Here is a 12,577-nt window from a genome sequence, read left to right as displayed (position 1 = left end):
TGGATATCTTTGAGTTTCGTATTTGGGATTCACTTAACTTCTTGAACCTGTAGATATATGTCTCACCAAATTTGGGAAGTTTCCCATTATTTCTGTGAATAGTTTTTTTTAGTGCCTCCCTCCCCACCCCCACCCCCGTTCTCCTCCGCTTATGCCATTCTGTTGATATGAACGTTAGAGCTTTTGTTATAGCCCAAGAGCCCCTGTCTTTTAAAAATTGATTTTCTTTCTGTTGTTCAGACTTATTAATTGTATTGATATGTCCTCAAGTTCACTTATTCTATCTTCTGTCATTTCCATTCTGTCATTGAGCCTCTCAAATGAGGTTTTTATTTGTTACTGTATTTTTTTCAATTTCCATTTGTTCTTTTTTATAACTTACGTTTCTTTACTGAGATTTTATCTTATTTCATTTTCTTCAAGACATTCTTAATTGCTTGCTCAAGCGTATAAGATGGTTGCTTTTTAAATCCTTGTCAGATAATTCCATCATCTGTTTCACCTTGAGGTTGGAATCATCTGATTATCTTTCTCATTCAAGCTGTGATGTTCCTGGTTCTTGATATTGTGAATGATTTTTAATTGTGTTTTGTACATTTTGAATGTTACAGTAAGAGACTGGATCCTATTTAATCTGTTTTAGCATTCAGTTGTCTTATTTATATGTAACATATAGGTCCTGGCCTACTTGTATGGGCTTTGGTTTCAGAGACTGTTTAGTTTTCAGTTTTCACTGAACAAAGCAGATTTGCATTACAGTCTACTTTGCTCAGTGGTGCTGCTGAGGCTCATGCTTGATCTCTGCTGGTGCTGCTCATGCGGTAGAATGCTCTTCCTTAGGCCTACTGCTGTTGAGTGGAAAGTGGGAGATATTGGCCCATAGGGTGAAGGATGCTTTCCTGGGCCTGCTCCCTGGGCACCTGATGCCAGTGGATCTCCCACTTTATTCTTGCTCCTGCCATCAGTCGGGGCAAAAAGTGCTTTTCTAGGCCTCCTGGTACATTTAGGTGGGGGATGTAGGAATTCTGGGCTTCTAGGATACTGACTTTTCCTGGGCCAGCTCTCTGGGCCTCTTAGTGCTGGTGGGCTTCTCTCTTAAGTTTCTGCCAGTACTGTTGGGGAGGAAAGCACTGACCTGGGTTGCCTTCTGTCACTGGGTTGGAAATCAGGAGATTTGGAATCAGTTGCTGGCCAGAGGGTTAGGAGATTCCATCCAGGCCTTCTCTTCCTCCTTCCCCATCTTGGTGCAGGTTCCAGGACACTAGCCTCACCTAGGTCCATTCAGGATATATGAGAATTAAAAAGAAAATCCAGGGAACTCAGTGTTGTGTTGTTCCTCAAGTTCCTCAAGTGTGGTCCCTAGCCATTTGGCCTTCCACTTTCCAACCTTTCAGAGTCTTTTTATGATTTTCTGTTGAATTGTTTACAGGGAGAAGCAGAGAAAGGTGAGTTTATACTCTTTTTGTCTGGTGACGAGAAGACAACTGGAATTTTGAATATGTGAGAACTTTGGAGGCATTATTGTCTTTGGGCTGTTGGTAGAAATCATCAAATGAGGGAGTCACGGTGGTAAGAAGTGAAGTAAAGATCTTTCTCAGGCAACATTGAATAAGTTCAGGGATCTCTAGCCACAGAAGGTAGGGACACCCATGCCATGAACTTTCCCTAGGTTTTCTAAAATCTGCCCCATAATGAACTAAAAATAATAGCTAACATTCATTCCTTGCTTACTTTGTTAAGCATTTCCATAGATCATATTATTTTATATCTATACCTAACTTACGATGTTAGGTACTACTATTATCCTATTTGATAACTGAGCAAAATGAAGTTTAGAGAGGTTAAATTACTTGCCCCATAGCTGGTAAATTGGAGTGCCAGTTGTGAACCCAGGCAATATCCTCCAGAGCCTGCATTCTTAATCACTACATTATTCCACCTTTTATCTTCCCTAAACCCAACTCTTTTATTCTTCTTAAACATCAGTGATAATGTATTTCTTTCTTCTCTGTCAAATCTAAACTCTTCTGGCTGATTAAGACCTTCTGAATTCTATTTGTCCAGCTTTAAGTTTGTACATTTTGGTCATTCCAGGCAAACTATTTTATTGTTGTTATTTTTGTTTACTTTTCTACCTCTAAAGTCATGTTCATTCCTTACCCTGGTATTTTACTTATACATTTTCCCTTCCCTGGAATGCCAGTTCCTTTCTTCACATCTCTACATTCTACTTATAATTTAAGGCCTAGCTCAAGCCCCACTTTTTCTAAGAGGATTTTTGGTTACTTCATTCCATACTGTTCTTCCTTTTTTTTTTTTGAATGTTAAATACCAAGTAACCTCACCATAAATAGCACACCTACAGTTTATTAAAATCCTCATGTATAAAGGGCACCACATTTTATTTCTGTTCAATGCCTAACACAAATATTGGCACATAATAAAGGCATGGAAAAATCTTGATGGTTGTTTCCTAACTTAAGAGTATCAGTCAGTGGAACAGTACTGGCTGTCCTCAGCTTGTTTACAGCAGCAAGCAGGAACATGGTAGGAAACAATGCTTTGTGCAAGAAAGGATCTTAAGTTCTTCTGAGGTGATATCTGCTCCCAGTGCTTCATTTACTTTCTGTGGCTGATGACTTCCAAATGTAGCACTCTGTCCAGATGTGTCTCATACTCTAGATGTTTGTGGCTAACTACCTATAGAGAATCTTCATTTATATGTCCCATGGCACTATAGCCCCAGAACTCCACGGAACTGATCATCATCTTTTCAAAGTACTCTTTCTTCTTAGTGAATGGGCATCTATCTACTTAGTTGCCAAGCTAGAAACTTCTCTTTCTACTCTTGCTCTCACCCCTGTCCATTTACACAGTCCTTTTGATTATGATTCTCAAACTACTGTTTTCACCTTTTTGGATTATTGCATTAGTAATAGGAAACTCGTCATCTTTTCTGCCTTCCTATCCATTCTTTGTATTAAGCCAGAATAGTCTTTTTTCATGACACACTTGATAATATCACTTCTAGTTTGAAACCCCTGCTTTCCATTGCTACCTTCAGGATAAATTCCAAACTCCTTAATATGTCATAGGAGGTCCCTGCTCACCTCTTTAGCCTCGCACTTGTCTCTTTGATCATATTGAACTACTGCTATTCGTTCATTATGCTAGGTCCTCTAGTCTCCTTGATCTTACAGATGCTATTTTCTCTGTTTGGATGACTTTCTTCCTCTACTCCTTGTGCCCCATCTTTGCCCAACTCTTCATCCTTTCATTCTCAGCTTAGATGTCTTCTAGGAAATATTTCCTGGTTTCCACCATTCACCATGTGTCCTTGAGAAAGAGTCAGTACTCCTTGTATATGTGTTCTCATGGTATTCTATAAACACTCACATTCATCACTGCTCTGAACACATAGTATAGTAATTGCTTGTTTACTTATTTGTGTTTCCCACTAGACTTTAAACTCTTTGAGGGTAGAGCTGGGGCTTTGTTAATATTTTATTTACTTCTGGCCATGAGAGGTGCTTAGTAAATAGTACATATTGAAGGACTTAGTGAATTATTGAATATTAAATGAATTAGATGTCTGGGTAGACTTCAGTAAGAGATGGGTGAAATAAGGAGGTAGGCTTTGTCCTTTTTGGGGAGATCAGTTCTCAAGAAAGTGGGTTAAATGAAAAGAAAAATCATATAAACAACTTTATTTCAGTTGTTATTATGAAGGCTTGTGGATTTTTTTCTTGTATTAAAAGCTTTTATTGATCTCATTAATATGGGGCCATCTCTATGACTTGTATGCATATATGCCTTTTTTTATGTTGTTTGGTTGTTATTAGGGTTTGTGATCCCTGACCACAAACTTAATTGGTTTAATTATCCATTAGTTTTCTTGCCGTAATTTACAATTAAAGTCATGTCTTTGGTTTAGCCTACTTCACGTTATTTGTTTGGTTTCTGTCTCGGAGATGTGACTTTGGTTTGGGGCAGGACGTTGGGAGCATTCTCTGAAAGATGAAGGGCCTGGAAGCAAGACCCAAAATACCATCTTCCACCTGCCCTCCCTTCTGTAAGGGTGCACTTACTATTTGCCAGGTATATTACATACTTATCTCATTTAACCTTCACAACCATATGAGGGTGGTATGATGAGGGAACTGACTTTCTGGTTATTCTATTAGGAAATAGTAAACTTTGGATTTGAGCCTGTGTCTGAGTGCAGGGTTCATGATCTTTACACAAGACCAGTAGTTCTTTAGCTTTTAGGAACTGCTGCCCTTTTAGGAATGCAGAGGAGTCTATAGCCCACTTACCTTACCAAATACCACTTTCACATAGAAGAAGAACTTAGTGATAGCAACAAAAAAGTGAGGTTATCTAATGAGCTTCTGTATGTGATTTTCATGTTACAAAACAGTGCCCTATAAACTCAACAGTTTTCTTACATTTAACTTGATATTGCATTGCAAGTTATTCAGATGACATACATTTGTCAGCAAGACAACATCCATAAAGTATCACACTATATAGGCACTTTGTTTTTTTTTAAAAAATATGTCTGTCTGTCTGTCTGTGTCTATGTCAAGTCTTAGCTGCGGCATGCAGGATCTTTTGTTGCGGCACGCAGGATCTTTCGCTGCAGCATGCAGGCTGTTCGTTGCGACGCACGGGCTCTGTAGTTGTGGCGCTTGGGCTCCAGAGCGCGTGGGCTCACTAGTTGTGGCGCACGGGCTCAGTAGTTGTGGTATGTGGGGTTAGTTGCCCCACGGCATGTGGGATCTTAGTTCCTCGACCAGGGATTGAACCCACGTCCCCTGCATTGGAAGGCGGATTCTCAACCATTGGACCACCAGGGAAGTCCCTATAGGCACTTTGGAAGGGTTATATTTACATCTGCTTTGTCAATAATGGTATCAAGAATTTCTATTTGAACTATAATATATACATGTATTATAGTCTAGGTTTGAGAAGACTTAGGTTAATGTTGATACAAACATCTATCAATTTACTCAAGGATTAACCAAATAACCCACAAAAAATTATACTTACCTAGTTATCAGTAATTACTAATTAGGAAATTGTAAAAACAGTAAAGTTACAGTAGTTCATAATTAGAGAGCAAGAATAACAACAATGAAAACAAAGACCAACTTAAAATATTACCAGTATCCTTTTTAAAACTGCAGGAATTTCAGTGTACTTGCTGTGCAGACAAAATAGATTCTCTTCAGGACAGCCAGACCTGTTAGTGGTGACTGAATTGGAGGTCTTGAAATCCAGAAGTATGCTAATTTATTTTTGTGTGCTAATATTAATAATCCATAATAATTCACTTGATGATTACTAATAAGAAGCCCTTAGTTGTATGTAAAACAAAACTGGAATTGCATCTCATTTTGTCTGTGAGAAATAAAGTACTTGCTTGTTGTTCTTATTAAATGAGGTCATAGAGGATTTCAGATTATACTTTGAGAAATAAAACTATGCTCTTTGTCTTCCATAGAAACCCTCTATGTTAATAAGCATTTGGCTCCAATGGGTAAAGAGTTCTTCAGAAAATCCTAACCAGGTTGTTAGTCTGTCTCTAAAAGGCATCAATATAAACTTTTGGAATACTATAGTCTTTTTCTGGGCAGTTCTCTTCTTCCTCATGTCCAGACTTTTCTCTTCAACCCTTCCCCTAAAAATGGATTTTGAAGAATTCAGTAGATATATAGTAATGTTGTAACGTTCACAGTCAGCATATTTATTCCTGTTTCAAGGGCTGAGAGGGTAGTACTCTACAACTGTGCCATTCATCATCATGTATTCCTTACATATGCAAACATATTTCAAAAATGATAGTGGATTTATTATCAACATTGCTTCTGACAGTTTGAAGTGTATGTCCTTAAGCTTATATGGAACTGCCAGAAATTTCTTCATGAACACAGGTCTCCTCCTACACTTTTTGCAGCTTAACTTGCAGTAGTTCTTCTAGTTTCCTTTACTAATCTTTTCCTTCCTGCTGAAGTCTTCTTAAGTAGGGACTCGTTATTTTGTGTAACACATCTTTCAAGGATCTGGGCTGTATATCTTAACTCCTTGGTTGTTATCTCATTTGTTCCCTTCTAGGTACTAGATGTCACTATTAATTTGTAATGATCAAAACATGTAAAAACTTTGAAAAATTAGAAAATCATTTGGAACAAATGTTCTTTAATCTGTTTATTTTTCATTTTTAAATATGTTTCATATGTACAACATTATGTTTCGACATCTGTATGCACTACAGCATGTTCATCACCAAAAGTGTAGTTTCCCTCTGTCATCATACAGTTGACCCCCTTTATCCATTTCAGCCACCTCCCACCCTCCTTTCCCTTGGTAACCACTACTCTCTTCTCTGTATCTGTGTGTATTTTTTAGTTTGGTTTGTTTGTTCGGGTATTTATTATTTATTTTCTTATTTATATGAGTGAAATCATGCAGTGTTGTCTTCTCTTTCTGACTTATTTCACTTAGCATAATACCCTCAGGGTCCATCTGTGTTGTTGCAAATGGCAAGATTTCATCTTTTTTTTAAATGGCTGAGTAGTATTTCATTGTATGTACAGTTGACCCCTTGTACAACGTGGGGGTAGTCTGCATATAACTGCAGATTCAATCAACCGCAGACTGTTGTACTCTAGTGTTTACTGTTGAAAAATATCCACTTGTAAGTGGACCTGCAAAGTTCAAACCCACAGTGTTCAAGCATCAACTGTATGTACCACATCTTACTTATCCATTCATCTGTCGATGGGCACTTAGATTGTTTCCATACCTTGTCTATTGTAAATAATGCTGCAATCAAGGGTGTTATTATTAGTGTTTTTTCTTTTATAATTAGTGTTTTCATATTCTTCAGATAAATACACAGAAGTGGAATAACCGGGTCATATGGTAGTTCTATCCTTTTTTTTAATATTCATCAGTCCATACCCTTGAAGGGGTATCTTTATGTATTTCTCCTTGACCTTTCTTTCTTCCTTCCTTCCTTTCTTTCTTTCTTTCTTGCTTGCTTGCTTGCTTGCTGCGTCGGGTCTTAGTTGCGGCACAGGGATCTTTCATTGCGGCATGCAGGCTCTTCATTGCGGCGCATGGGCTTCTCTCTAGTTGTGGCATGTGGGCTCTGTAGTTGCAGCACATGGACTCTCTAGTTGTGGCATGTGGGCTCAGTAGTTGCAGCACACGGGCTTAGTTGCCCTGAGGCATGTGGCATCTTAGTTCCCTGCCCAGGGATCGAACCCACATCTCCTGCATTGGAAGGCAGATTCTTAACCACTGGACCACCAGGGAAGTCCCTATTCTTAATTTTTTTGAAGAACCTCCATACTGTTTTCCATAGTGGCTACACCAATTTACATTCCCACCAACAGTGCACAGGAGTCCCTTTTTTTCCACATCCTCGCCAGTACTTTTTATTTCTTGTCTTTTTATTAATAGCCATTTTAACAGGTGTGAGGTGATAGTTTCATATGATTTTGATTTGTATTTCCCTAATAACTAATGATGTTTAACATCTTTTCCTGTGTCTGTCTATATGTCTTCTTTGGAAAAACGTCTATTCAGGTTCTTTGCCCATTTTTAATCAGGTTGTTTTGTTGTTGTTGTTGAGTTGTATAGATTCTTTACATATTTTGGATATTAACCCCGTATTGGATATATGATTTGCAAGTAGCTTCTCCTATTTAGTAGGTGATCTTTTCATTTTGTTGATGGTTTCCTTTGCTGTGCAGAAGCTTTAGTTTGATGTAGTTGCTTTTGTTTCCATTGCCTGAGGAGACATATCAGGAAAGATACTGCTAAGTCCAATGTCAAAGAGTATACTGTGTATGTTTTCTCGAGGAGTTTTATAGTTTTAGGTCTTACATTCAAGTCTTTAGTCCATGTTGAGTTACTTTTTGTGTATGGTGTAAGATGGTGGTCTAGTTTCATTCCTTTGCAGGTGCTTTTCCCGTGCGGTGGTGGTTTCCCAACACCATTTATGGAGGAGATTGATTTTTCTCCATGGTATGTTTTTTGCTCCATTGTCATAAATTAATTGTTCATATGTGTGTGGGTTTATTTCTCGGCTCTCAATTTTGTTGCATTGATCTTTATATCTGTTTTTCTGCCAATACCATGCTGTTTTGATTACTGTAGACTTGTAGTCAAATTTGAAATTAGGGAGTGTGATACCTCCAGCTTTGTTCCTTTTTCTGAGGATTGCTTTGAGCATTTGGGTCTTTTGTGCTTTCATATAAGTTTTAGCATTGCTTCTTCTATTTCAGTGAAAAATGCCATTAGTATTTTTATAGAGATTCCATTGAATCTATAGATTACTTTAGGTAATACGGACATTTTAACAATGTTAATTCTTCCAGTCCATAAGTACAGACTATCTTTCCATTTCTTTGGGTCTTCTTCCATTTCTTTCAACTGTGTCTTATAATTTTCATTGTATAGCTCTTTCACCTCCTTGGTTAAATTTATTCCTAGGTATTTTATTCTTTTTGATGCAGTTGTAAATGGGATTGTTTCCTTAATTTCTTTTTCTGATCATTCATTATTAGTGCATAGAAATGCAGCTGTTTTTTGTATAGCAATTTTGTATCCTGCAACTTTATCGAAATCGTTTTTCGTTGGAGTCGTTAGGATTTTCTATATATAGCATCATGTTATCTGCAAAGAGAGACAGTTTTACTTCTTCCTTTCTGACTTGGATGTCTTTTATTTCTATTTCTTGCCTAATTGCTCCAACTAGGACTTCCAGTAGTATGTTGAGTAAAAGTGATGAGAGTGGGCATCCTTGTCTTGCTCCTGATCTTAAGAGGAAAAGCTTTTAGCTTTTCACCATTGAGTCACTAAGTATGATGTTGGCTGTGGGTTTGTTGTATATGGCCTTTATTATGTTGAGGTACATTCCTTCTGTATCCCTTTTGTTGATAGTTTTTATCATAAGGGAGTAGTGAATCTTAGCAAATGCTTTTTTTCTTTTTAAGGAAAATCATTTATTTTTTTACACTAGAAATAATGTACTTTAAGCTGAGGAAATTCTACATTATAAAATGATATAGTTTGTTGTAGGAAAAAAATAAGAGTAGTGGATAGGGGTCTTGGTTTTCATATACTTTCCTGTTACAGATGAGAAAATCTAAGTTCACAGAGACCAAACAAAATTCCTAAGGCCATAGAGGAAGTTGATTACAGAATGATTACCAAAAACCGAGGTTTCTGAGTCCAGGTCAGTTACTTACCCAACATGGCCTTGGATGCATTTGGTCATTTTTTTCCAAAACACTGGTTTGTTTAATGGGGCAAAAATGAATCAGTTGTTAGGCCAAGGGAGCCGCTCAAATTTGAGAGATTTATACACTGTTATGAGGTTATAAATTCCAAGTCTATGTAAGGTAAATGAGGAAACTGAAGGCTATACAAGTAATTCAGACATAGTCACTCAGGAAGATAAAGACTGATGTAGAGATAGAAACAAGTTCTGCTTCCTGACCTATTACCCTTCATAGGAAGCTTTTTTTTTTTTGAATTTATTTTTTTATACAGCAGGTTCTTATTAGTTATCCATTTTATACATATCAGTGTATATGTTTCAATCCCAATATATTGCATATATTGAGATGATCACAATTTTTATTCTTCATGTTGTTAACAAAGTGTATCTCATTGATTGACTTGTGGATGTTGAACCATCCTTGCATCCCTAGATTAATTCCCACTTGATCATGGCATATCACCCCTTTCATGTATTGTTGAATTTGGTTTGCTAATACTTTGTTGAGGATTTTTACATCTGAATTCATCAGGTATACTGGCCTGTAATTTTCTTTTTGTGTAATGTCCTTGTCTGGTTTTGGTATCAGGGTAATGCTGGCTTCATAAAATGAGTTTGGAAGTGTTCTCTCCTCTTGTATTTTTTAGAAAAGTTTGATAAGGATTGGTTTTAATTCTCTGAATGTTTCATAGAATAAAACAGTGAAATTATCTGGTCCTGGACTTTTGTTTGTTGCGACACTTTTTTTTTTTAATATCCCATTGCTCCGTTTTATTTATTTATTTGTTTATTTTTGCTGTGATGGGTCTTTGTTGCTGCACACAGGCTTTCTCTAGTTGTGGCAAGTGGGGGCTACTCTTCCTTGTGGTGTGTGGGCTTCTCAATGTGGTGGCTTCTCTTGTTGTGGAGCACAGGCTCTAGGCATGCAGGCTTCAGTAGTTGTGGCACCTGGGCTCAGTAGTTTGTGGCTTGCAGGCTCAGTAGTTGTGTCGCATGGGCTTAGTTGCTCTGTGGCATGTGGGATCCTCCTGGACCAGGGCTTGAACCTGTGTGCCTTGCATTGCCAGGTGGATTCTTAACCACTGTGCCACCAGAGAAGTCCCTTTTGGGTCACTTTGAGTGCTGATTCAATCTCCTTACTAGGCTGTTCAGATTTCCTATTTCTTCATGATTGGGACTTGGTAGATTGTACTTTTCTAGGAATTTATCCATTTCTTCTAGGTTGTCAAATTTGTTGGCCTAAAATTGTTCATAGCAGTCTCTTACCCTTGTTATTTCTGTGCTATTATTTGGAAATCTCCTTTTTCATTTCTCAGTTTATTTATTTGAGTCCTTTTTCTTCCTCTGTCTAGCTAAGGCAGTGTTAGGAGCCAGCTCTTAGTTTCATTGATCTTTTACATTGTCTTTTTAGTCTCTATTTCATTTATTTCAAGTACGATCTTAGTTATTTCCTTCCTTACTAACTTGGGGCTTTGTTCTTCTCTTTCTAGTTCTTTTCCTTTGAGGTGTAAAGTTAGGTTATTTTACATTTTTGTTGTTTCTTGATGTGGGCATTTATCACTATAAACTTCCCTCTTTGAACTTTTTGCTGTATCCCGTAAGTTTTAGTATGTTGTATTTCCATTTTCATTTGTCTCCAGGTGATTTTTATTTCCTTTTTGATTTCTTCTTTGAGCTGTTGGTTGTTCAGTTTGTCAGTCTTTGTTGATTTATTAATTTTCTGAGCTGTTTATTTTCTCACAAAAATTTCTATATCCCATTTTCCTTCTCAAGTTACTACACAGGTTACATTGTTCCTTGTTTAGTTTTTTTGAAGAGTTAGTACTTGGTACTTTACTTCTTTACTTTACAATCATTATTCAAGCTGTTTCATCATACATTCAGCTACTTTTTTGAAGCTCATTAGTGGATTTAGAACGGCAGTTAGTTGTAGTGAAAAGAGTTCAGAATTTGGAGTTAGGATTAAAAGGTTAAAGTGCCTGTTTTTGTCACTTACTCAACATACAACTCTAGAAAAATTATATATTTTTGCTACTCAAAATGTAATCTGAGGATCAGTAGTATTGGGCATTATCAGGGAGCTTGTTAGAAATGCAGAATTTCAGATCCCACCCCAGACCTACTCACTCAGTCAGAATCTGCAAGTTAACAAGATCTCTACAAAGAGAAGCACTGTTATATCATTATCTTTGAAACTTAATGTAAAGTAGAGACAATACTTGCTGTATATATTAATCATCTTATCACTATGACATAGCGTATGTTTTAGTAATTTGTTTATTGTCTGCTTCCTCCTATTAGAATGTAAGCTCTGTGAGGGAGAATTAGAATGTAAGTTTTGTCTGTTTGCTTATTGCTCTATTTTCTATATGTAGAACAGTGACTAGCACATAGTAAACATTCATTTTTTTGAATCAGCAAATGAATGTCAAATCTTGTAATTTTGATTGCAGTCATTTACTTTTCACTGCTATTTAGAGCTACTTTCATTTAGTATTAGATAGTACAAATATAGAACGTTTCCAGTGTTGCAGAAAGTTCTTTTAGATAGTACTGCTTACGATGCTTTTGCATTCCCTTCCACCCAGATTCAAGAGAATCTGTATTTCTGCAGTACAGTTCTGATCAAATCTGTCAACAGCTCCCCATGCCATGTAGAATTAATTTCAAACTCCTTAGTGTAACCTTTAGAGTCTTTACAGTTTCATTTAATTAAAAATACATATTTTATTCAGGGTGTATTTATTAGGAGAGTCAGTTAAATCCACTGCATGCATAGCATCCATCTGGGCTATATTGCTTTGCCCTCATATGACTTAGGGGAAAGGGGATTTCATGAAAATAAGCTGATGATCCTTTGCTATGCCTTGGAGTAAAGTATTTTGTCTCTGATTGAGGAGTCTTACGTCTTCTGAAAACATACATGACACAATAACAGGCTAACTTATTAGCTTAGGGGGAAATCAAATCCCATACTAGATAGGATTTTTCCATCACACTGAAAATTCTTTAAAATCTATATTTTAAGATCCACATAATATTCCATAAAATATATATACTGCTATTTAAAAACATTACCCTCTTGTTGAATAATTATTTCCACATTAGTCTGTTCTTATAAATCACTTTGTAATTAATATCTTTATGTATAAATCTTTATTTCTTCTGATGAGTATTTCTTTAGGAATCCTTTCTGGAAGCATAAAGGCCAAAGGAAGGAAAGCTCGCTTTATTTCTTTTAGAGCATAAAAGGAATCTTTTTAATTCAAAATATGTATATAA

At 36.7% G+C, this 12,577-nt stretch overlaps 1 protein-coding gene across 10 annotated transcripts in view; it reads left to right on the top strand.

Annotated features, from left to right (window-relative positions):
• The window catches only part of ALMS1 (ALMS1 centrosome and basal body associated protein), a 229,005-nt gene that overhangs the window by 55,255 nt on the left and 161,173 nt on the right, over window positions 1–12,577 (top strand). The gene's annotated exons all lie outside the window — the stretch shown is intronic.

The sequence above is a fragment of the Orcinus orca genome, chromosome 13 (assembly GCF_937001465.1).
Source record: "Orcinus orca chromosome 13, mOrcOrc1.1, whole genome shotgun sequence".
Lineage (NCBI taxonomy): Eukaryota > Metazoa > Chordata > Mammalia > Artiodactyla > Delphinidae > Orcinus > Orcinus orca.
Note: the sequence above shows the minus strand (reverse complement) of the source record. Positions and strands in the feature narration are given on the sequence as shown.